The 23,590-nt window shown below is 34.8% G+C and overlaps 1 long non-coding RNA gene across 2 annotated transcripts; it reads left to right on the top strand.

Moving 5' to 3' along the window:
- The first annotated feature begins 217 nt into the window (after window positions 1–217).
- LOC107899190 (uncharacterized) lies at window positions 218–4,759 on the top strand. 2 transcript variants are annotated; one of them, XR_001684598.2, is made up of 2 exons: window positions 218–2,454; window positions 3,196–4,759. It is a non-coding gene; the product is annotated as an uncharacterized lncRNA (long non-coding RNA). The 2 variants fall into 2 exon arrangements; XR_001684597.2 differs by having other exon boundaries at window positions 2,594–4,759.
- Window positions 4,760–23,590: the final 18,831 nt, after the last annotated feature.

Here is a 23,590-nt window from a genome sequence, read left to right as displayed (position 1 = left end):
TCTAAATTCTTTAACTAATGTGTCTTCTTTAATTAATGAATATGAAAAAATTATGGAAATTGATGCGTATATGGAAAAGGAAGATAATAGGAAGAGTGTGGGCCTTACGAATTTAAATTCTCATTTTAATTCGACCTATGGTGGGCCAATAGAGTCAACCGTGGAAATAAATGGGGATTTTCTTAATTCAAAAAATCACTCAGCTGTCACTTTTAAGGAAAATGGGGAAATAAATAATACCAAGCCTTTTGGAGTTGGTGACACGATTGAGAGAGAAAAATGGACCCATCTTTCGAAAGGGAGGGGGTTCGTGATAAAAAGTGGTCCTTTTCGTAGTAGTGGTGCTATCAGCAAAAAATTCGTGAACGTGGAGGGCGTGTAAAAAATTCTGGTAGTACAAGGGTGCCATTGATAGACTCTATGAGTTCCATGGCAAAATTTATTAGCTCACAGATCCAGTTGGAGTCTGAGAAAGGTTGCTTAAAAAGTACTGGGGTGGACCTTGAAGGTACCTGATAACCATGGTTTATGGTAAGTTCTCTTTTTCTCTAAATTTTATTTATATTTATGACTTTTTCTTTTTTTTCTTGGAATTTTCAAGGGTGTTCTAGCTAAAAGTTTTTGAGGTTTTTTAATGAATATAATCGAGAACACAAGCCAGATATTGTTGGCCTTCTTGAAACCTGTATTAGTGGCAGCAAAGCTGATTTGATTATCGATAGTCTTGGCTTTCAGCACTCTCATCGAGTGGAAGCAATTGGTTTTTTTATGGGTGGAAGAATTCAATTCGAGTGGAAATTATCCGGAGTCACCCTCAATTTGTTGTGTCTAAGGTTTTTGATAGTACAACACAACGGCTGATTTTTGTTGTCTTCGTTTATGGTAGCCATGATAGTAAAAAGTGTAAGAAACTTTGGAGGGATTTGAAGGGTTCCATTCCAAACTATGATTTTCCTTGGATGGCAGTAGGAGACTTTAATGCTATTGAGCTTCTAGTAAAAAGAAAGGTGGGCGAGTTCGTAGTAAGAGATGTTCTATTTTTTGAGATTTTATGGAGTCTTTTAAGATTCATGACTTAGGTTTCAAGGGTGTGCCCTTTACTTGGCTTAGGAGTGGTGTTTTTGAGCGTCTTGACAGAGCTATTGGAAATTATGCTTGGTTGGCTTCTTTCTTGAATTGCTCGGTTACTCATCTTCCAAGGCTCAAATCTGACCACAAACCTCTTCTTGTTTCTGTACGTACTCGGATTCATTCTCCTTTGGGTAGATCGTTTTGCTTTCTGGCTGGACGGGTTGAACATATTGATTTTACTACATTTTTTAAAGATAATTGGGCTTTCACTGGGTCTATGTCCACTTCGATATCCAACTTTACGAGTCTTTTAAAGGACTAGAATAAGAAGGTGTTTGGTCACATTGGTTTTCGAAAAAAAAAGTTTGATTCAGACTTTGGGAAATATTCAAAGAGAAATGGATTTTTCTTATTCTGACTCTTTATGTCAAAGGGAGTGGCCAGTTAGGGAGGAACTAGAATATGTCCTGCATCATGAAGTGCTCCTTTGGAAACATAAGATGAGATGTGATTGGCTTTCTTTAGGGGGTCAAAATATAAAATTTTTTCCATAAGCATACCGTTAAAAGAAGGAACCAGAACATGATTATGGCTTTAAAAAATGAGATGGGGGACTGGATTTTTAATGAGGATAAATTACATCATGAGGTGATCCATTTTTTTGAGAATTTGTATGGAGAGAATCAGACATTTTTGAGGGGTCATCCGATGAGTTCTTTTTCGAAACTTGAGGATGATGAGATTCATTTTTTAAACAAACTAGTTTCTAGTGAGGAGATTGAGTCCACCATGTTTGATATGGGTCCTTTAAAGGATCGTGGGAGTGAAGGATTTCATGCCCTTTTCTTTTAGAGTCAGTGGAATTGTCTTGGAGAATCGGTATGTTCGTGGGTCAAGATAATATTTGCTGAAGAGAAGATTGATCCAAAATTCAATAATTCTCTAATCGTCCTCATTCTGAAGGTTCCGAATCCTGAGTGTTTTTTTGCAGTTTCAGCTGATTAGTTTGTGTTCAGTCCTTTATAAGTTGGTAATGAAAATCATCTCTAATCGGTTTAAGCTGGTCATCCCAATAATTATTGGTCAAAAGCAAACAGGGTTTATTGTGGGAAGGAGCACCATGGATGATATCATCATTGCACAGGAGGTTTCTCATTCCATGAGAATTAAAAAGAATACCCGTAATCGAATGGCCATAAAGATCGACCTTGAGAAAGCTTATGATTGTGTATGATGGGAGTTTATTAGTGCTTCTCTCCATGCTGCAGGTATGTCGAACTTCCTCTGTAATGTAATTATGTCTGCTATCACTAACTACTATGCAGATCTTGTAGAATGGAACACCAAATCAAAATTTTCATCCATCTAGGGGTGTCCGATAAGGTTGTCCGCTCTCCTTTATCTCTTTATTTTGTGCATGGAGTGGCTTGGCCACAGTATTCAATCTAGCATTTTTCTGGTAAATGGTGACCTATCAGACTTTCCCGATTAGGTCCTCATTTGTCTCACCTTTTCTTTGTAGATGATTTGATTTTTTTGGTCAAGTTCAATAGGATCAAGCAATCAGTTTGAAAGAGGTGTTGGATAACTTTTGTGATTTTTCTGGGCATAAGATTAATGCCAATAAAATGAATGTATGCTTCTTTGAAGGTGTTGGTGATGCTTTAGGAGGTAGTCTATGTCATATTCTTAGATTTCAAAGAGTTTAGAACCTTGGTGGATATTCAAAGGGTTCCCTTATTTCATGATGGAGTCACAAATAGTACTTTTCATTTTGTGGTGGAAAAGGTTCATAAAAAACTACAAAGTTGGGAGGCAAGGTCGTTGTCTTTAGTTGGTAGAGCTACTCTTGCACAATCGATTTTAATGGTGATTCCTTCCTGTTTCATGCAGTCAGTGATGATCCAAAAAGGTCTTTGTGAGGAGATTGAGCGCATGGTCCGTCATTTTGTTTGGGGATATTCGAGTAACAGTCAAAAAATAGCTTTAGTGGGTTAGAAAAATGTCTGTCAACCTCGGGAGCGAGGTGGGCTTGTTGTTTAGAAGTTGCAGGATCATAATAATTCGTTCGTAATGAAGTTAGGTTTTAAACTTGTGGTTGATTCTAAATCCCTTTGGGTTCAGGTCCTCTGTGCAAGATATAGGATTTCAAATGGAATTCCAAAAAGTTTGTCACGAAGTAGATGCTCATTTCTATAGAAAGCCCTCATAAAGGTTTGGCCTCTCATTCGCGAGAACTTGCTCTAGTCTATGGGGAATGGGAGAAATGTTAGATGTTGGTGAAATCCATGGATCTCTAATGTGGGACCCCTTGTTAATTTGATTCCTGACCATTCAAACCTTGATCTAGATTGCTCGTTAGGTGACATGGTCTTACATGATGGTACTTGAAACCTTGATTTGTTTCGGCTTTGGGTGCTAGATACGATCATCTGTAAGATTATTGGGATTCCTCCACTGCACCCTTCAGCGGGAGAAGATATGAATATCTGGGGAGGAATGATGACAAGCTCTTTTTCTGTCAAGAGCGCTTATAGGAAAATACAGGGAAATTCATGGAAGCAGAAGGAGGAAGTGTGGAAGACCCCTTGGAAATTTCATGGTCCACAAAGAGTTAGATTTTTTATTTGGCTTGTACTCAAACACAGATTGCTCATGAATGTGGAAAGAGTTCAGTGGGGGATCAATCATAGCTCAATGTGTGGGGTTTGTAGGCATATCATTGAAGATCTATTACATACTTTTTGGGATTGCCTTCCTACAAGAGATATATGGAACCTTTTAATCCCTACTGACCGTCTTGTTAGTTTTTTTCCTGGTAATTTGCAGGAATGGATCACATCTAATTTGCAGAACAAATACGATCTTGGATTAGGGGAGGTTGAATTGCAATGCTTTTTCGGAATCCTCATCTGGCACATATAGAAAAATCTTAACTGATTTATTTTTCAAGGTATGTCCTGGAGTAGTAATGACATTATTAAGGCCTCACTTAGCTAGGCCAAACATTTTATGATAGCTGGTAGTAGACATTCAATTTTGCCTCATCATCCATGTTCATGTCCTAACGTGTCGGGGCTTGGGATTTACTTAAATACTGATGGACCTATTAGACCTGAGGATGGCTCTGCTACAGTAGGGGGAATTTTTCATGATCATAGTGGGAAATGGATCTTCGGTTTCAATAGATTTCCGGGGAGTTGTTCAGTGTTTGAGGCAGAATTGTGGGGCATTTTCGATGGCTTAAGCATATTGATTGATTGAGGTTTTAAGGAAGTGCAGATTCGAACAGACGGTATTGAAGTGGCTAGTGCCTTCCAAGTAATTGCATCAGATGGACCCACTACGGCTCTGACTAGGAGGATTCTTTAGCTGCTTTCACAAACTCAGTATTAGAGCATTTGCCATATTTCTAGAGAAAAGAATCCGGAAGTTGACAGACTGAAAAAAGATGGCTCACATAAATAAGCAAAGGTTGCAAATTTTTTAAATTCCCCAGAAAGGGAATTTGAATTGTGTTATGCAGTTTTCTTTTTTACTCTCTTTTCTATCACAAAAAAAATCCTCTATAAGATAAAAGCAAATCCTTCAATACAATTAAACTCATTTGTAGCATAGATTAATAATCATTTGCTAACTGGATCAATCTAAAACATGTAAATCATAAATGTTAACAAGTTGCCCTTAACTTAATTGTCTCATCCTACTGTTTCCATCTATGTTCGAACATAGCATGTAATAGTTGAAAAGAACTTACAGTTAAAGCTCTTGACAAAAACAATGAAATATATATTTACATGGATTAATTATTAAATCAGTTGTTTCTCTCTTATTAAAATATTCTAAACATGTTAAAAACATAATTAAATTCAAAACAAATTATGGGCAAAGGGATATGATAAATACTCCTGCTGTAGTTACAAAAGTTTAATATAGAAATTTATTTATTTTTAAATGCTTAAATTAAATACTCACTTAGTTGTATAAAAAAATCCTTTAATAAATAAAATATTCGATATTTAATTTTTGAATAAATTTTAAGAAAACATACGCTAATTGAATGGCATTGATTTTTAGGGTAAAAGCGCACTTCCTATAGAAAAACAAGAATGAGAACAAGAATAAAACACAAAAGGGAGAGAAACTAAATCTATGTCAACAAGTTTACTCTATACACAAGAGGGAGAGAAAAATGAACTGAGATGACTATAATCTTAAACAAGGTTACCAAATTTTGACACATCAATACTTGCTTGATTCAAAGCACTAATCAGCAATCAAATTCATTATAGCGTGATATAATCAGAACCTCTCCACTATTGTCCTCAATGCTACTAAAATGAAAAGAGATTTTAGCTTTTGAAACAAAACACCTTGCAGATTTTTGAAAGTGCAAGAGTAAGAGTTGTGAAAAAAATAGAACATCGATAATTACAATGTATCACAAAGAAAAGAGAAAGAAAAATAAAGAACACACAAATTTTCACGTGGAAACCCTTTCGGAAAAAACCACGGGCAGAGGAGAAAATAATTCACTATGTCGAATTCGAATGATTACAAGAGGAGTAGACTATGTCTAATTATAGGCTTGTAAAATCATATTCTAATAGAATTAGTGTAGTAAGGTTGAAACACCTTATTCTAATCAATATCAAATAGATGAAGTATAATAAGGCTGAAAAACCTTATTCTAAACTAAAATAAAAGAAGTGTAGTTCTATAATATTTTACTTCTATTTTATTTTACCACTGTATTTTATTTTAATGAGGATCCAGGTCACTCAATTCTAACAATCTTCACCTTGACACGAATTCTCAATGAACAAGTTCTTCATCGCGAACTCTCAACGAACAAGTTTTCCACCTCTTCCATAAAACCCCTTAAGGGTTTCACTTCAACAATGAAAACCAATCAAGTCTAAGCAATGCTCAAACTTGGTTATAGGAAGTGACTTAGTCATCATATCTGTAGGATTTTCATGAGTACTAATTTTGCTCACAAAAATATCACCACGAACAAAATGATACTAAACATCAATGTGCTTTGTTCTCTCATGAAACATTTGATATTTTTTAAGAAAGATAGCACTGTGATTGTCACAAAATACTGTAATAATTTGAAGGTCTTCATTGAGTTCACTAAAGAGTCCCTTCAACCAAATGGCTTCTTTACTAGCCTCAATAATCGCCATGTACTCAGCTTCAGTGGTAGACAAAGCGATTGCAGTTTGCAAAGTGGCTTTCCAATTGATTGCACAACCTTCGATTGTAAATACATAACCTGTGAGAGATCTTCTTCTATCAAGGTCTCCAGCAAAATCAGCATCAACATACCCAATGACTACATCTCTAGTTCTTCCAAACTGTAAACAAACATCAGTAGTACCTCATAGGTAGCTTAAAATCCATTGAATTGCTTTCTAGTGTTCTTTATCGAGATTCACCATGTATCTGCTAACTGCACTGACTGCAGATGATAAATCTGGACGTGAACAAACCATAGCATACATGAGAGATCCCACTGCGCTAGAATATGGAACATGTGACATGTACTCAATCTCATCATCTGATTGTGGAGACAAAGCCGACGAAAGTTTGAAGTGGGCTGCTAAAGGAGTACTAACAGGTTTAGCACTCTGCATATTGAACCTGAAAAAAACTTTCTCAATGTACCCCTTCTAACTTAGGTACAATTTACTTACTTTTCTATCTCTGAGAATCTCTATACCAAATATCTTCTTTACTGGTCCCAAATCTTTTATCTCAAATTCTTCACTTAGTTGGGCTTTGACCTTTCTTATCTCTCCTTTATCTTTTGCTGCTATCAACATGTTGTACAAGCCCAAATCTGCCCTGGCCTGCACACACAAAATAAACCAATAAAAAAAAACAACAGTCCAATAACAGTCTTTTTACAAATTCCAATTATCCCAATAACCAAAAAACCCTAGTGGCCCAATATGGCCCAAAAACTAAACATTTTCAGTAGCAAAAAAGAAGGGAAAACCCTAGCCACCGCTGCCCTAACTGCCGCTGCCTCCCTCGGGTGCGTCGCTCCGTACGCCAGCTGGCTAACAACCTTGTACCTGCAAAATGAATAAACGAGGAGAATTTAATAGGAAAATAGGAAAAGAGGATATTTTTGGGCTATAAAAGGCCCCGATTTTTGTATTATTTTTTACAGAAGAATTCAATAAAAACATAGAGAATCAATACAAAAAAAAACTCTTGAAAGGTAGTCTCGGCTTCTAATTTTTTTTCTTTATTTCATTATATTTTTTTAAAAAAGAGAAAGAACGCATACCTTTAGGTTTCGGTGTTTGCTCCGCTGGAGTTGAGGCTGCCATCTCCGATGAAAGATGGCATTTTTTGGGTCGTGAAGTCGAAAAACCCAAAATATGGGCATTTTTATTTTTTCAGCCATCGCAGATGGCGGCATCGTCGCCGGTGATCGGAAGCTGCCACGGTGGCCAACAATTGGACATTGGCCGGAGAGGGAGGGTTGAGAGAGAGTTGAGAGAGAAGAGAAAGTTTTTTTTAAAGAGGTTACAAATGATTTTTTTAAAGTTTTTTTAACTTATAGAGACACCCCAAAACGACGTCGTTTTGGGCTTGGCTTCTGATGCCCAAAACAACACCGTTTCACCCTTGACCCGCGTGTTGATCCGACCCGCTCCGAAGGATCTGCGTGTTTTCAACAAAGGGTATTTTTGCGCGGTTAGTCCTTCCGCTTTTACAGTGCGTTTCAACTTAGTCATATTTTTAATTTTTTTATTTTTTTTAAAATTGACTGCATAATTTAGTTTTCATTTCATTTCGATCCATATCTGAATGACACCATTTTGGAGGAGAAGGGAGAATTTCCCATTTAGTCCCTCCCTGTTCTTCGCGTGTTCAGATTAGTCCTTCCCTTTTTACTTATTTTTTATTTGCCCTCGAATTTTGTTTTAAAGCTCAATTTAATCTTTTTTGTTATTTTTGCTATGTTATTATTAAATTAATTAATTAATTAATTATTGTTATCATTAGTATTATCTTTTTTTCCTTTTATTTATTTAGCAAGTTTTATTTATTTATATTCTTTCATATAATTTTTAAACCTCAGATTATGTTATTATTATTATCATTTTCATTATCATTATCATTATTAATATTATTATTAGATTGTTTCATACAATATTTATTTATTTCATTTTATGATGCTAAGTTTTAAACTTTAAATTTTTAATTTTTTATTCCTATTATTTGTTTTGTTTATTATTTTTAGCCTGTTTGCTTTATTTTATTCTTCATATTGTCATTCATTTATTATTATTCCTCTATGCATATCGGCACCGTAATTCATTTCACATTTTATTACAAAATCGTGTTACATTTTACCCGATACATTAAAAATGTTGTTTTAAAAAAAACAAAACAAAACTTCGTATTTTGAGATTCGAAGAAGTCGTACCCTAACTTACGGGGTTTCAATTTTCCCAACAAATCCAAATACGCGACCCCTTTTTTAAGCATAAATTTTTAAATAATCCTGGGAATTAATAAAAGATCGTGTTCTAACTTACAGATTATAGTCTTTTCTAAAACCGAGATAATCGAATATCTTTCAAATAAGTGAATTTTTCGGCATTTAATCTCGTATCGGGAATTTAAGACATTGTGTCCTAACTTAAGGGATGTAATTCTCTTTCTCAATTAACGCATAATATGCCCCTTTCTCGAAAATTTTCAATGTTTTAACAAAGGATCTTATTTTCAAAATCTTTTTAAATTCTCAATTCTCGACACTAAGACATTAATTAATCGACTAGGTACCAAATTTGGGTGTTACGAGGGTGCTAATCCTTCCTCGAACGTAACCGACTTCCGAGCCCGTCTTTCTGAATTTCGTGGACCAAAATCATTGTTTTAATAAATTAAATCGCTTATTAAAATAACCATTTTTCAAGGTGACCTGATCACACCTTATTAAAAAGGATTGCTGGCGACTCCCATTTTTTTCATTTTTCAAAATCCAAGTAGACTCCGTTTTTCAAAAACATGGTTTCGACAGCTTGGCAACTCCACTAGGAAACTGGTTTTGAAAGTCGAGCCAAAAATTGATTAATTTCTGTCTTTTTGTCGAAAGTTGAAAATTCAATTTAAATTTATGATTCTTTCATTGCATTTTTATAGTCTGCATCACTGTGGTGTTTGCTCTGTTGGTTCAAGTTTTTAATCATATCATATTGCACTGCATAACCGTTCCGTTATACCCTCTTAAGTGGGAGTGAGAAACTATTCCTTCGTGAGGTTTTCACCTCCAATTAGGATAATGGATCACTTTCGGGATACATCCGTACCTATGCCTTCGTGAGATTTTCATCTCTGTATAGTCATAGGGAAATGTATTCCCCTGAACTGAACTCAGTCCCTATGAGCCTATAATAGGTGAGGATCGAGGAATCTGCTGGTTCAGGTACCTTTACTTTAGAACAAACCACATATAGTGAACCCTAAGAGCCTACCCTAGGTAGAACCATGCCAAACCCCTAGTGCTCATCCAAATAGGTACTCTTTTTGTTATTTATGTTTTTGTACTGACGTGTTTTATTTTGTTTTGATTATGATTTCATTGCATTTTCATCATAGAAAAGAGGTGTTGATTCACGTTTAATTACTAAATAGAGAGCTTGTCATGGAAAATGGATTTCTTGATAAAGTGGAAAATAATACTGCTGTTCGAATATGTTCCGAGAAAACACAACAAGAGAAGGGTGATAGTCTAACGGAGGAGTACACGACTTTGTTTCTTTGACCGAAGATTAAAGTTGACAAAGATCATTCGAGAGTCATCAACGTCCCGACTTTTTTAAAGAAGCTGACGAACATTACGAGGATGAGCGAGCAATGAGTCACGGCCTGGATCAAGCAAAAAGGAGCTAGTAGAGGCATTCATTGGAAAATTCGTGAGGTTTATCTTAACATCCGGATGAAGGAAAGGATTGATGTCGTTGCCTGGAGTATGAGGTCAAAGTCGTATATATATCCGCTTTATGTAAAGAGATTTGTTTTTTAGTAAAGTTGTTCTAATATAATTGAATCAGAATCAACGTCTCTTTTTGCATTCATTTCATGCATTTGATATTGTGCATTCATTTCATGCATTTCATGCCCGGGTTAAGCACAGACATTGCAGTACACCGCCTTCCAATAAAAAAAGATTGCAAGCCAGTTCAGTAGAAACTCTGGAGGATGAGGCCTAATATTGTGCTGAAAATAAAAGAAGAAGTCAAAAAATAATTTGATGCTAGGTTCTTACAATGGATAGCCAACATCATCCCAGTCCCTAAAAAAGATGGGAAAGTACGAATGTGTGTGGATTACAGAGACTTGAACAAGACTATCCCACAAGACAATTTCTCATTGCCTCACATTGACACTTTGGTAGATAATACAACAGGCTACTCACTGTTTTCCTTAATGGACAGTTTCTCTGGATACAATCAAATAAAAATGTATCCCGGAGACATGGGAAAAACCGCATTCGTAACCCTGTGGGGAATGTTTTGCTATAAAGTGATGCCGTTCGGATTAAAGAATGCGGGAAAAATATATCAAAGAGCTATGGTAACCTTGTTCCATGACATGATGCACAAGGAAATCGAGGTTTACGTCGATGATATGATTGCAAAATCCAGAAGAGAAAATCAACATGTTCAAGTCCTGAGAAAATTGTTCTTAAGATTGAGGAAGTTCCAGTTCAAGCTCAATCTAGCAAAATGCACTTTCGGAGCTAGGTCAGGAAAGCTATTAGGCTTCATAGTCAGTGAAAAAGGAATTGAGATCGACCCAGATAAAGTCAAGGTGATACGAAAATTACCTCCACCACGCTCCTCCTTCACCTCTTCACGTTATGACTTCTCCATGGCCTTTCTCCATGTGGGGCATGGATGTCACTAAGCCAATATCGCCGAAGGCTTCTAATGGGCATCGCTTCATCTTTGTGGTCATTGATTAATTTACTAAGTGGGTGGAAGTTGCTTCATATGCTAATGTCACGAAGTCAGCAGTCGGCAAATTCTTGAAAAAGGAGATCATATGTTGATATGGAATGCTAGAAAGAATCATATCTGACAATGCAATGAATTTGAACAAAGTGTAATACCCAAAAAAAAATTACTACAGTAAGAAAGTAAGATAATATTCCTGATATAGTAAAATAAGAAAACAAAGTGATAAAAAGGGTAATTTTGAGTTATGTCAACATTGAGAAGTATATTATGACATATTAATTCAAGAAAGGATTAAATCGCAAAAGTGAGAAAAGTTTTGTGGCCTAAGAGTAAATACTCAAAATTTAAGGGGTTAAAGTGTAAATATGAAAAAGTTGAAGGACCAATAATTCAAATATTTTAAGGGTAGAATAATCTAGAAACCAAGGAAAATGGATGAATTAGGACCAAATTGAAAAGGTGAAGAATTTTGAGGGACTAAATCATAATTTTACCAAATTAAGTGATGACTCAAGGATGGATTTAAAAGAACATAAAGGGCAAAATGGTCAATTAGAAGAGAGAGAAATCTAGAAGAAAATGATGATGTTGGTGATATTATAGATTAATTAATTAAATAAATATTAGTTTATTAATATTTTAATTTAATTTTTAAATGATATTTTATTATTTTATTATTAATTTATTTAGTATATATATATGTGGAAAGAAAGATGAAAAGCAACCAACCCATTATCTTCCATGCATCCAAAGTGAGGAGAAGAGAGAAAGAAGGAAAGTTTTGCTTTCTTTACAATTTGGTCATTCCTCCAAAAACTAACAATTTTCTCCTAGAAATCAAAAGAATTTCCGTATCCATCAAGAGATAAAGATAACAAGGAGACTATGGGGAGATAGAATATCAAGTTGGATTCAAGAAATTGAAGCTGGAGGAGAGAGAAAATCAAGTTAAAGATTGAAATCAATAGGACAAGGTAAGAACATTGAGATTTCAATATATTTTTAAGTTTGATATTATTGAAATAGCATGGAAAAGATGTTATAGTAGAGTTTTCTTATATAAAGTCTTATGTTCTTGATATATTAGTGAAGAGAAATAAGTGAAAGTTATGGGAAATATTACAGAGAAAGGGAATAAGAAAGTTATAAACTTAGTAATTAACATTTTGCACTAAAATAGTTTTGGACAGCAGCAGTAGGTTAACTTTGAAAAATCACCATAAATTGTGGAAATGAAATTAGAGAATGAAAAAAATATGGAATTAAATATTACTGAGTCTAGTTTCTCATAAAAGAAATGGTGTAAGTAATGGAATTGTAAATCATGAGATATAATAGATTTTGTGAGACAAGATCAGAATGATTTCGGGTTCTCCTGTTTTGACTTTGGAAAATCATAAAAAATTGTAAAAAAATAATTATGGGTTATAAATTATATTTTTAAAATCCTTAAAGAGTCTATTTTCAATATAAATAAACAAATATATCAGAAAATTTTTTTACAAAGAGATAATTAATTTTTAGTGAAGAAGGGTTGGAACTATCAGATAGCAGAACAAAGGTGACTTTAAAGAATAAACTGTACTTATTGGCTAAACAAAAAATTCTTAAATTTTTATGGTAAGAAGATATGTGAGTCTAGTTTTATAGAAAATTAAAAAATCTCAATTTTGAGTTCTGTAGTTCAAGATATAAATAATTTAGTGACTATGACTCAAGTGGACAGCTTTGAATGAATATATAAATAAATGATGAAATTATAGATAATGTTACATATAAGCAAGTTATATACATTAAGGATGTTGAATGGAGAGGAGGAGGAGAAAAAGTATATGATTATTCAACTTGCATGATTTTTCATTAAAAATGACCAATTTACATGTTTTAAGTTCAGGGACTAAATTGAACAAATGTGAAACTTTAAGGGTAAATTTGTAAAAATGTCAAAAAGTGATCAAATTGCATGAAATGAATTGTTTTATTATTTAAATTAGTAAATTGAATGAAATATTAATTTAGATCAAGATTGGGTTATCACATTCACTTAATCAAATATGTTGAGCACATAGCTTCATATAATCACCAACATACTTGGATGAGCTTATCACAATATAAGTTTTTTTTTAAACTTATTATCATCTCGTTTCATACTTTCTGAAATATAGAATTTTTTTTCATTCCGACTATCTATCTTCGTACTCATAAGTGCACCGAATTTATTCTCTTAGCTGAGGACATGCTTAGTTACATATAACTCAAATCACATCTCGATAATTCAATTCACTTTAATAAAACAACTGTATTGATTTCAACTATCAAACACTAACATATCAAGATATTATTTTCTTCATGTTGAGGATACAGCTCAAACACACAATCTTTCAACATTCTTTTAGCATGCAAACCAAATATCCTTTAACTGTATTAGTTTAAGGAAACAGATATTTTGATTGAACTCATTAACTTTAATCAATTTTCCAAAATGTCCCTGAATTTTTCTATTTCTGCAATTTAGTCTGGTAGGTTCGTATGAACTACATTTTGTATAATTTTAATAGAAGCGAATGCTATTTGGTAATGAATATTATATATATGTATGTTTTATTATTGGAATTGAATTATTATTGGTAATAGGTATAATTATTAGATGTTTTGAAATGATTATCGGAAGCTCAATTGGGTTGGAAGCTTGTTGGAGATATATCACATTATCCATTGGTTCTATTGGTAATTTTGGATGATTTGATTATGGTTATAATGACTTGTATAAGTTAAATTGTTTAATGTTAGCTCATAAATGTTTTGATTTTGATTGGTTATAAATATGAATGCTTGATGAAATGAAATGTCTGAAAATGAATTTGTAAACTCCAGTAATGCTCTATAACCCTATTCTAGAGAAGGATACGGGTTAGGGGTGTTACAAATAGCATAATAGCGGAGGTCTGCAGTCAATTCAAAGATCAGACACCATAACTCGTTGCCATATCGCCCCAAAATGAACAGTAGTAGAGGACAAAAAAAGACAAAAAAAGACAAAAAACAAAAAACAAAAAAAAACAAAAAGAAATAAAAACCTCTACCGGGGCAACGCCTTTGTCTTTGGCTTATCATGGTTTTTCCATTGAAATCGAGATTCCTTCTCTTTGAGTTTTGTTAAAACTAAAATTAGATGAAGTAGAATGAATCTGGTTGAACTTGATCGAAGGAAATAGGCTGAGGGCTATCTGTCACAGTCAGATGTACAAAAAATGAATGACACGAGCTGATGACAAAAAGGTTCGTCCCAGAGAATTCCATGAGGGGGACCTGGTGTTGAAAAATATCCTTCCTCTACAAAAGGATTTTAGACGAAAATGGATGCCAAATTGGGAAGGACCTTATGTTGTAAAAAAGGCATTTTCTGGAGGAGCATTGATTTTAAGTGAGATGGATAGTAAAAACTTGCCTAGTCCTGTAAACTCAGATTCAGTCAAGAAATACTTCACCTAAAGAAGGAGAAGGGGCCAAGGTGAAAACCCCCAAAGGGCGCTTTGAGTCCTAAAAAAGAAACCAAGGTGAAAACCCGCAAAGGGCGCATTGAGTTCAAAAAAAAAAGGAGAGGCCAAGGTGAAAACCCGCAAAGGGTGTCTTGAGACCAAAGGGGATTTGAGTTGAAAACTCGAAAAGGGCGGCTCAAATATTGATCAAAATGGGGCATACGGTGATCTTACTATACCTGAATTAACAAGAAAGGGGTATGCGACATCTGAGGCATTGACAAAGTACTGTAGATCTCCTAAACACATGTCAAACTCAAAACGGTTCTTAAAAGTTGGTACAAAGAAGTTCAAGTTGCGATATCTGGGGCACCTAGTCTTCATATTACTTATATTGGATTTGCAATTCTTAGAATACTTTATTCTTTTCAAGATACATGTTCCCAATCAATTCCCTTTTTATATCATCCTTGATAATTTATTTATTCCGAGCTATGCTCCAAATCAATTTTATTCTTATCCAGTGTTATGATCTTTTGCAAGCATGTTGTATTGGAATAATGATTAATGGACTAACAATACTTTCACAAAGGAAGTTCTGCATATTACTCTGGAAGTTTCTAAATAATACAAGAACCTGAAACAAGACTATTATTTAGAATGCACCAGGTTTAAAGGTTGGAAATATCTGAGAAGGAAGAGTTTAAATTAAGACTATCCCTTCGGATTTTGTTGTCAAAATATTGATTGAACAAAGCGACTAAATATCGTGTTGGTGGTAGAGCTTCAATGAACAAACGGGGCAATGATCACCAAGTATAAGAGGAGGTTATTCTTTAGAAAAGAAAATTCTACATTGGTACGACACCCTGGGAATGGTGTAAGGGACTAAAGAGATTCACATCCTGTATCCTTGAATTGCAATAGAAGAGGATTGAGAAAGAGTCAGATCTTGTACTCCTGAACTACGGTAGGAGGAAGATGGTACAAATTTTATGTCCCAAAAGTACAGTGGATTGAAACTTGAAGATTACAGTGGGGGCAATCTGATTAAGTAAAAGATGAGTGTTTCTTTGGAGATACTAGCCGAACGAGATGGCGTTCTGATGTGTCGGTGATAAAGCCTTAATGAACAACGACCAATAACAACTCAAATATTAAGGGATCATTCTCATGACATTCTGCATTCATGCAAATATCATGCATACACATCTAGTTAGGAGCATTTGATTCATTCTGATCATGACATCCTAATCACTAGGCATAAATAGGTCCATGAAATGTATTTTACAGGTTGTGTTACTTAGAGAAGGTGTAACAAGTCAATGAAACCACTAATCTCATATCCCTGAAGTTGTAATGGGATGATTTGAAGTCATTACAGCGAATCTTATTTCCCTGGCGTTGCAGTGGAACAGATTACAACTACAAATTATGGTAAATCTTATCTTCCTGAAGTTACAGTGGGCAGATTGAAGCCACCAACCTTATCTCCCTGAAGTGGTAGTGGAGCAGACTGAAGACAGCGAATCTTATTTCCCTGGTGTTGCAGTGGAACAGATTAAAAGTTACAAATTGCAGCGAATCTTATCTTCCTGAAGTTGCAGTGGAGCAGATTGAAGCCACCAGCCTTATCTGCCTGAAGTTCCAGCGGAGCAGACTGAAGACAGTGAATCTTATTTCCCTGGCGTTGCAGTGGAATAGATTAAAAGCTACAAATTGCGGCGAATCTTATCTTCCTGAAGTTGCAGTGGAGCAAATTGAAGCCACCAGCCTTATCTCCCTGAAGTTGCAGCGGAGCAAACTGAAGACAGCGAATCTTATTTCCCTGGCGTTGTAGTGGAATAGATTAAAGCTACAAATTACGGCAAATCTTATCTTCCTGAAGTTGCAGTGGAGCAGATTGAAGCCACCAGCCTTATCTCCCTGAAGTTGCAGCAAAGCAGACTGAAGACAGCGAATCTTATTTCCTTGGCTACAAATTATGGAGGATCTTATCTTCCTGAAGTTGCAGTGAAGTAGATTGGAGCCTCCAGCCTTATCTCCTTCAAGTTGCAGCGGAGCAGACTGAAGACAGTGAATCTTATTACCCTGGCGTTGCAGTAGAACAGATTAAAGCTGAAGACAACGAATCTTATTTCCCTAGCGTTGCAGTGGAACGGAGCAAATCCTATCTCCCCGACGTTGCAGTGGAGTGGATCGAAGTGACAATTCCTATACCCTGTCAAAGTCTTTGCTTCATTCCTGTTACACGATAATGAGCAAAGAGGGGCAGCTGTACAAGCCCAAATCTGCTCGAGCCCGCACACACAAAATAAACCAATAAAAAATAAAACAGTCCAATAACAGTCCATTTACAAATTCTAATGAGCCCAATAACCAGAAAACCCTAGTGGCCCAATATGGCCCAAAAACCAAACATTTTCAGCAGCAAAAAAGAAGGGAAAACCCTAACCGTCGTCGCCCTAACTGCTGCCACCTCCCCCGCGCGTGCTGCTCCGTACGCCAATTGGCTAACAGCCTTGTACCTACAAAACAAATAAACGATGAGAATCTAATGGGAAAATAGGAAAAGAGGATATTTTCGGGATATAAAAAGGCCCCGATTTTTGTATTATTTTTTACAGAAGAAATAAATAAAAACACAGAGAATTAATACAAAAAAAAACTTTTGAAAGGTAGTCTCGGCTTTTGATTTTTTTCTTTATTTCATTATATTTTAAAATTAAGAGAAAGAAAGTAAAAAGAGAAAGAACACATAACTTTGGGTTTCAATTTTTGCTCCGCCGAAGTTAAGGCTGCTATCTCCGTTGAAAGATGGCATTTTTTGGGTCGTGGAGTTGAAAAACCCAAAAAAAGGGGCATTTTTTTATTTTTTCAGCCATAGTGGATGACAGCGGCATCGCCAGCGACCGGCAGCCGCCACAGTGGCCGACGACCAGACATGGGTCGAAGGGGGAGGGCTGAGAGAGAGTTGAGAGGGAAGAGAAGGTTTCTTTTAAGGAGGTTACAAATGATTTTTTTAAAAAGTTTTTTTAACTTATAGAGACACCCCAAAACGACATCGTTTTTGTCTTGGCTTTTGATGCCCAAACCGACATCGTTTCACCCTTGACTCGCGCGCTGACCCAACCCGCTCCAGAGGATCCGCGTGTTTTCAACAAAGGGTATATTTTCTCAGTCAGTCCTTCCGCTTTTACAGCACGTTTCAACTTAGTCATATTTTTAATTTTTTATTTTTTTAAAATTGACCGCGTAATTTTGTTTTCATTTCATTTCGATCCATATCTGAATGACACCATTTTGGAGGAGAAGGGAGAATTTCCCATTTAGTCCCTCCCTGTTCTTCGCGTGTTCAGATTAGTCCTTCCCTTTTTACTTATTTTTTATTTGCCCTCGAATTTTGTTTTAAAGCTCAATTTAATCTTTTTTGTTATTTTTGCTATGTTATTATTAAATTAATTAATTAATTAATTATTGTTATCATTAGTATTATCTTTTTTTTCCTTTTATTTATTTAGCAAGTTTTATTTATTTATATTCTTTCATATAATTTTTAAACCTCAGATTATTATTATTGTTATTATTATTATTATCATTATCATTATCATTATTAATATTATTCTTAGATTGTTTCATACAATATTTATTTATTTTATTTTTTGCCGCTAAGTTTTAAACTTTAAATTTTTAATTTTTTATTCCTATTATTTGTTTTTTTTATTATTTTTAGCCTGTTTGCTTTATTTTATTCTTCATATTGTCATTCATTTATTATTGTTCTGCTATGCATATCGGCACTGTAATTCATTTCACATTTTATTACAAAATCGTGTTACATTTTACCCGATACATTAAAAATGTTGTTTTAAAAAAAACAAAACAAAACTTCGTATTTTGAGATTCGAAGAAGTTGTACCCTAACTTACGGGGTTTCAATTTTCCCGACAAATCCAAATACACGACCCCTTTTTTAAGCATAAATTTTTAAATAATCCTGGGAATTAATAAAAGACCGTGTTTTAACTTACGGAATATAGTCTTCTCTAAAACTAAGATAATCAAATATCTTTCAAATAAGTGAATTTTTCGGCATTTAATCTCGTATCGGGAATTTAAGACATTGTGTCCTAACTTACGGGACATAATTCTCTTTCTCGATTAACGCGTAATATGCTCCTTTCTCAAAAATTTTCAATGTTTTAACAAAGGATTGTATTTTCAAAATCTTTTTAAATTCTCAATTCTCGACACTAAGACATTAATTAATCGACTAGGTACCAAATTTGGGCATTTCAAGGGTGCTAATTCTTCCTTGAACGTAACCGACTCCCGAGCACATCTTTCTGAATTTTGTGGACCAAAATCATTATTTTAATAAATTAAATCGCTTATTAAAATAACCACTTTTCAAGGTGACCCGATCACACCTTATTAAAAAGGATTGGTGGCGACTCCCATTTTTTTCGTTTTTCAAAATCCAAGTCGACTCCTTTTTTCAAAAAAAAAGGGTTTTGACACATGTCATCAACATAAAGGAGTAGATAGACAAAAGAACCATCACTGTTTTTATTAAAGTAAACACAACTGTCAAAGCTACTTCTTTTGAAATCATGAGACGTCATAAAGGAATCAAACCTCTTATACCATTATCTTGGTGACTGTTTCAAACTGTAAAGGGACTTTTTTAGCAAGCAAACATAGTCCTTTTTTTTTTTAGACTGTAAAACCCTCTGGTTGTTGTATGTAAATATCCTCCTCAAGTTCTCCATGCAAAAATGCAATTTTTACATCTAACTGCTCAAGCTCCAAATCATGCATAGCCACAATACCAAGCAAAGCTCGAATCAAACTATGTTTCACAACTGGGGAGAACACATCTGTGAAGTCCACTCCTGGAATTTGACTGTATCCCTTTGCAACAAGCCCTAATTTATTTATGGGTTCTTCAACTCTTGGAATCCCTTCTTTCTTTTTAAACACCCATTTACAACGAACAATCTTTTTTCCTTTAGGAAGTTTCACAAGATTTCATGTTCTGTTTTTGTGGGGTGATTCCATCTCCTCTTGCGTAGCAAACATCCACTTTTCTGAGTCATCACAGCTAACCACCTCAGAATAATTAGATGGCTCTTAGTTTACATCTATATCTTCAGCTACATTTCAAGCATAAGTAACTAGATCCGCCATGTCATACTTCTTTGGAGGTTTAATCTCTCTTCTAGTTCTATTTTTGGCGATAAAGTGTTATGGTGAAGAAGCAAATCTATTCTGAATTTTTGTAAGAAGCAAATCTATTCTGAATTTTTGTACTGGCTTGAGGAGTCGACTCTATTGTAGATTCTGGATTAATCTGATGCTCCACTTACTTTTGATGTTCTTTATTGGAAGAGTCTTTAAGAGATAAGTTAGGTAGCATAGTAGTTTCAAAACAACATCTCTGCTATCATAACTTTTTTATTTTCAGGACACCATAACTTACACCCTTTTACACCATCTTTATAAACAAGAGAAACACATTTAATGGATCTCAGTTCCATATTTCCATTATCAATATGAGCATACGCAAGACACCCAAAGATCTTTAAATCAGAATAATCAACAGGATTACCGGACCATACCTCTTATGGAGTCTTTTTCAAAATGAAAATATATGGAGATCGATTGATCAAAAAACATGCAGTATAGGCTACTTCAACCTAAAATGACTTTAGTAAGTTAGCATTTGACAACATACATCGAACTTTCTCCATGATCGTTCTGTTCATTCGTTCTACAATGCCGTTTTGTTATGGAGTATGACGAACAGTCAAGTGTCTCACGATCCATTCTGACTTTAAGCCATTTTCTGTGCGAAGGTGTTTTATTTGTTTTCCCGTTTGTTTTTCAATCATAGTTGTCCAAAACTTAACTTTAAAAAACACATCGCTTTTCTTCTTCAGAAAAATGCCCAAACTTTTCTAGAAAAATCATCAATAAGTGTTAGCATATAATTAGCACCACCTCTCGAAGGCACTTTGGATGGCCCCCACAGAACATAATGAATATACTTTAATGTTCCCTTCGTGTTATGCATTCTTCTGGTGAATCGAACTCTCTTTTGCTTCCCAAAACCGCGGTGCTCACAAAACTTCAGTTTACAAATTCCTTGGCCATCAAGAAGTCCTCTTTTGCTCAATTTTGTCATGTCATTCTCACTCATATGTCCTAGGCCCATATGCCAAAGTCTAGTAACATCATCATCTAACAAGGAAGAGGAAGCAACAGTTGCGTCACCAGTAACAGTAAAACCCTACAAAACATATAACTTGGCAGTCTTTCACTACCCTTTCATCACAATGAGAGAACCTTTGCAAATCTTCAAAACCTCACTTTCAGCTATGTAATTGTACCCTTTTGAATCAAGGGCACTTAATGAAATTAAATTTCTCTTCAATTCTGGAACATGTCGCATGTGACTAAGTATTCTGATAACTCCATCAAACATCTTAACTTTAATTGTTCCAACACCTGCGATTTTACAATAAGTATTATGTCCCATCAAAACAACACCTTCAAGCACTGTTTCGTAAGTTGTAAACCAATCTCGATTGGGACTCATGTGGAAGTGCAGCTCAAATCAAGGATCCACTTCTCGCTCACTTTAGAATTATTAACAGAAGTGACTAGAAGTTCACCATCGCTGTTGTCTTCTACAACATCAGCTTTACATGATTTTTCTGGTTGTTTTCCCTTTTGATTCGTAATAGTCCTTTTGATCTTGTTCTACAGCTTATAGCACTCAAATTTAATGTGCCCTTTCTTCTTGTAGAAGTTACAAGTTTTACCTCTATTTGAAGATTTCGATGCACCCTTAGATTTACTGCGAGGATTCTGTTCCTGTGTCATTCTAGGATCATCATCAGTATTCCAACCTTGTCTCCCATGAACAATGAGACGCTCCCCCTAAAAGTTGAGTTTAAGAACAAGATGCATCATCTTATCATACGAGACCAAAGAATCATAAACCTCATCAATTGTGAAAGGCTCGTGGCTATATAAAATTGTGTCTCTAAAGGTTAAATAAAACGGGGGCAACGAACAAAGTAGAATCAACCCTAGATCTTCCTTATCATACTGAACCTACATGGCCTTCAAGTTTCAGAGAATTTCTTTAAACATTGTTAAGTGTTTATGCACAGGAGCACCTTCTTCCAAACGATAAGCATAAAGACACTGTTTCATATGTAACTTGCTAGTTAGAGTTTTTGACATACATATTTGTTCCAGCCTCTTCCATAATGCAGCGGTAGTTTTCTCCTTCATTGCATCCTATAAAATTTCATTAGACAAATACAAGTGTAACTATGTTAACACTTTTCGATCTTTACGCCTTTTCTCTTCCTCCGTCAATGTCAAAGAGATCTTATCTATCCCTAGCAGGGCATCCTCTAAGTTCATCTCTACAAGAACTGATTGCATATTTATTTGCCACAACGCGAATCTGGTGTTGTGATCCAACAGTAAAATTTTATACTTCAAAGAAGTCATTACCGTGATTGAGATGAACAACTCGAAAGCTCTGATACCAATTTGTGAAAAAAATAAAACTTAACCATTTCATTACCAAATTAAATCAAGTATTGGTTGTATCAAACTAGTCGTTTATTAATACTATAGATAATATTTAAATAGTTGAGAGAGAAATAAGTTTGATACAATAAAATAAATTATATTAAAGTAAATACCATGAAGTAAAATGAAATCAAAAGCAAAAAGTTAGTGATAAGGATACTGCTAAGGTTAATGGGATTAAGCAATCAATATACTTAACCCACACTACTTATGATGTTGGTAATCCATTTTACCATTTAAGCTCTCTTCGATAAATTTTAGATAATTAATAGATTCACTTCCTAATGTTTCTCTCTTGTGATTTGTAACACCCTATATTCAACCATTCATACTTAATGCAATTATTATTAAAACCCAGTTATCTAATTAACCTTGCAATATTAATGAATTTATTTCAATTATGTACTTTAATCTAATATACAAATTATTTTCCAAAATAGTTTCTAACATGTTGAATATTTGCTCAGTTTAGAAAATAACATATTGTTCATAGCTAAATACAACCACGACTGTGACCCTGAGGCTTTGCCTCTCGGTTGCCCCATAGTATACATATTACGAATAAGAAACATGTCTGTCTAAGTACGGCAGATTCTGGCTTGGTCCCTCCTCGAATCCTTGAATTACCTTTTTACCTGTAATTCATAATAACACACATGTAAGTTCAAATGAACTTAGCGAGTTTTAATACCTTGTATCAACACAATGCTAGCACGCTTGAACTTTATGGCTTAGTATTCATGTATGACTTGTCTACATTAGGATGATTCACCGATCGTATTGCTGTAATATTTACATTCCATGAACTTACTTGTACATTACATATTATCCTCAAAGACACGATTGCAAATTTACTTACGCATCTTGGAGAATAATTCAACTTAATTGATTACATCTAATTTACCTCTCACAACTTGAATACAAAAGTTTCATATTTGACTATACAAAGCTTTACACACATAAAAATTTCACTAATAATATTTCATAGATGTAATATCAAAATGCAGTTAAATGTTTGGCCTCTTGGCGGATTATCCTTGTGGATTTTGTCACACCCCAAGTCTAGTGGATCCAAGAAAAAGGTGTGTAGTAGTGAAGTTATTTGTTTGGCGTAGTGTAATTCGCCAATTAACATTCCTCTTGTAGATTAGAGGTGGCGTAATGTATCCATTGTAGAAGTATTTAAAGGTTTTATCTCATGTTATCCTGCTATTTAAGAAAAGAGTATGAGAAGGGAAGAGTAAGACGGGTGAGAATCACCTCTTAAGGTATAGTACGCCCACTTACCTAAGCATAGTGAAAATGGGTTTTGTAACGTGATTTGGTTAGGAGCCAACCAAATTGACTAGTCAAACATCATTTGTGTAGGATTTTCATTTATGTTTCTCTCGAATCTTGTAGACCATTTATTAAGACAAACTCTGGATACAT

This window comes from Gossypium hirsutum, chromosome D04 (genome assembly GCF_007990345.1).
Source record: "Gossypium hirsutum isolate 1008001.06 chromosome D04, Gossypium_hirsutum_v2.1, whole genome shotgun sequence".
In the NCBI taxonomy this organism is placed as follows: Eukaryota; Viridiplantae; Streptophyta; class Magnoliopsida; order Malvales; family Malvaceae; genus Gossypium; species Gossypium hirsutum.
Note: the sequence above shows the minus strand (reverse complement) of the source record. Positions and strands in the feature narration are given on the sequence as shown.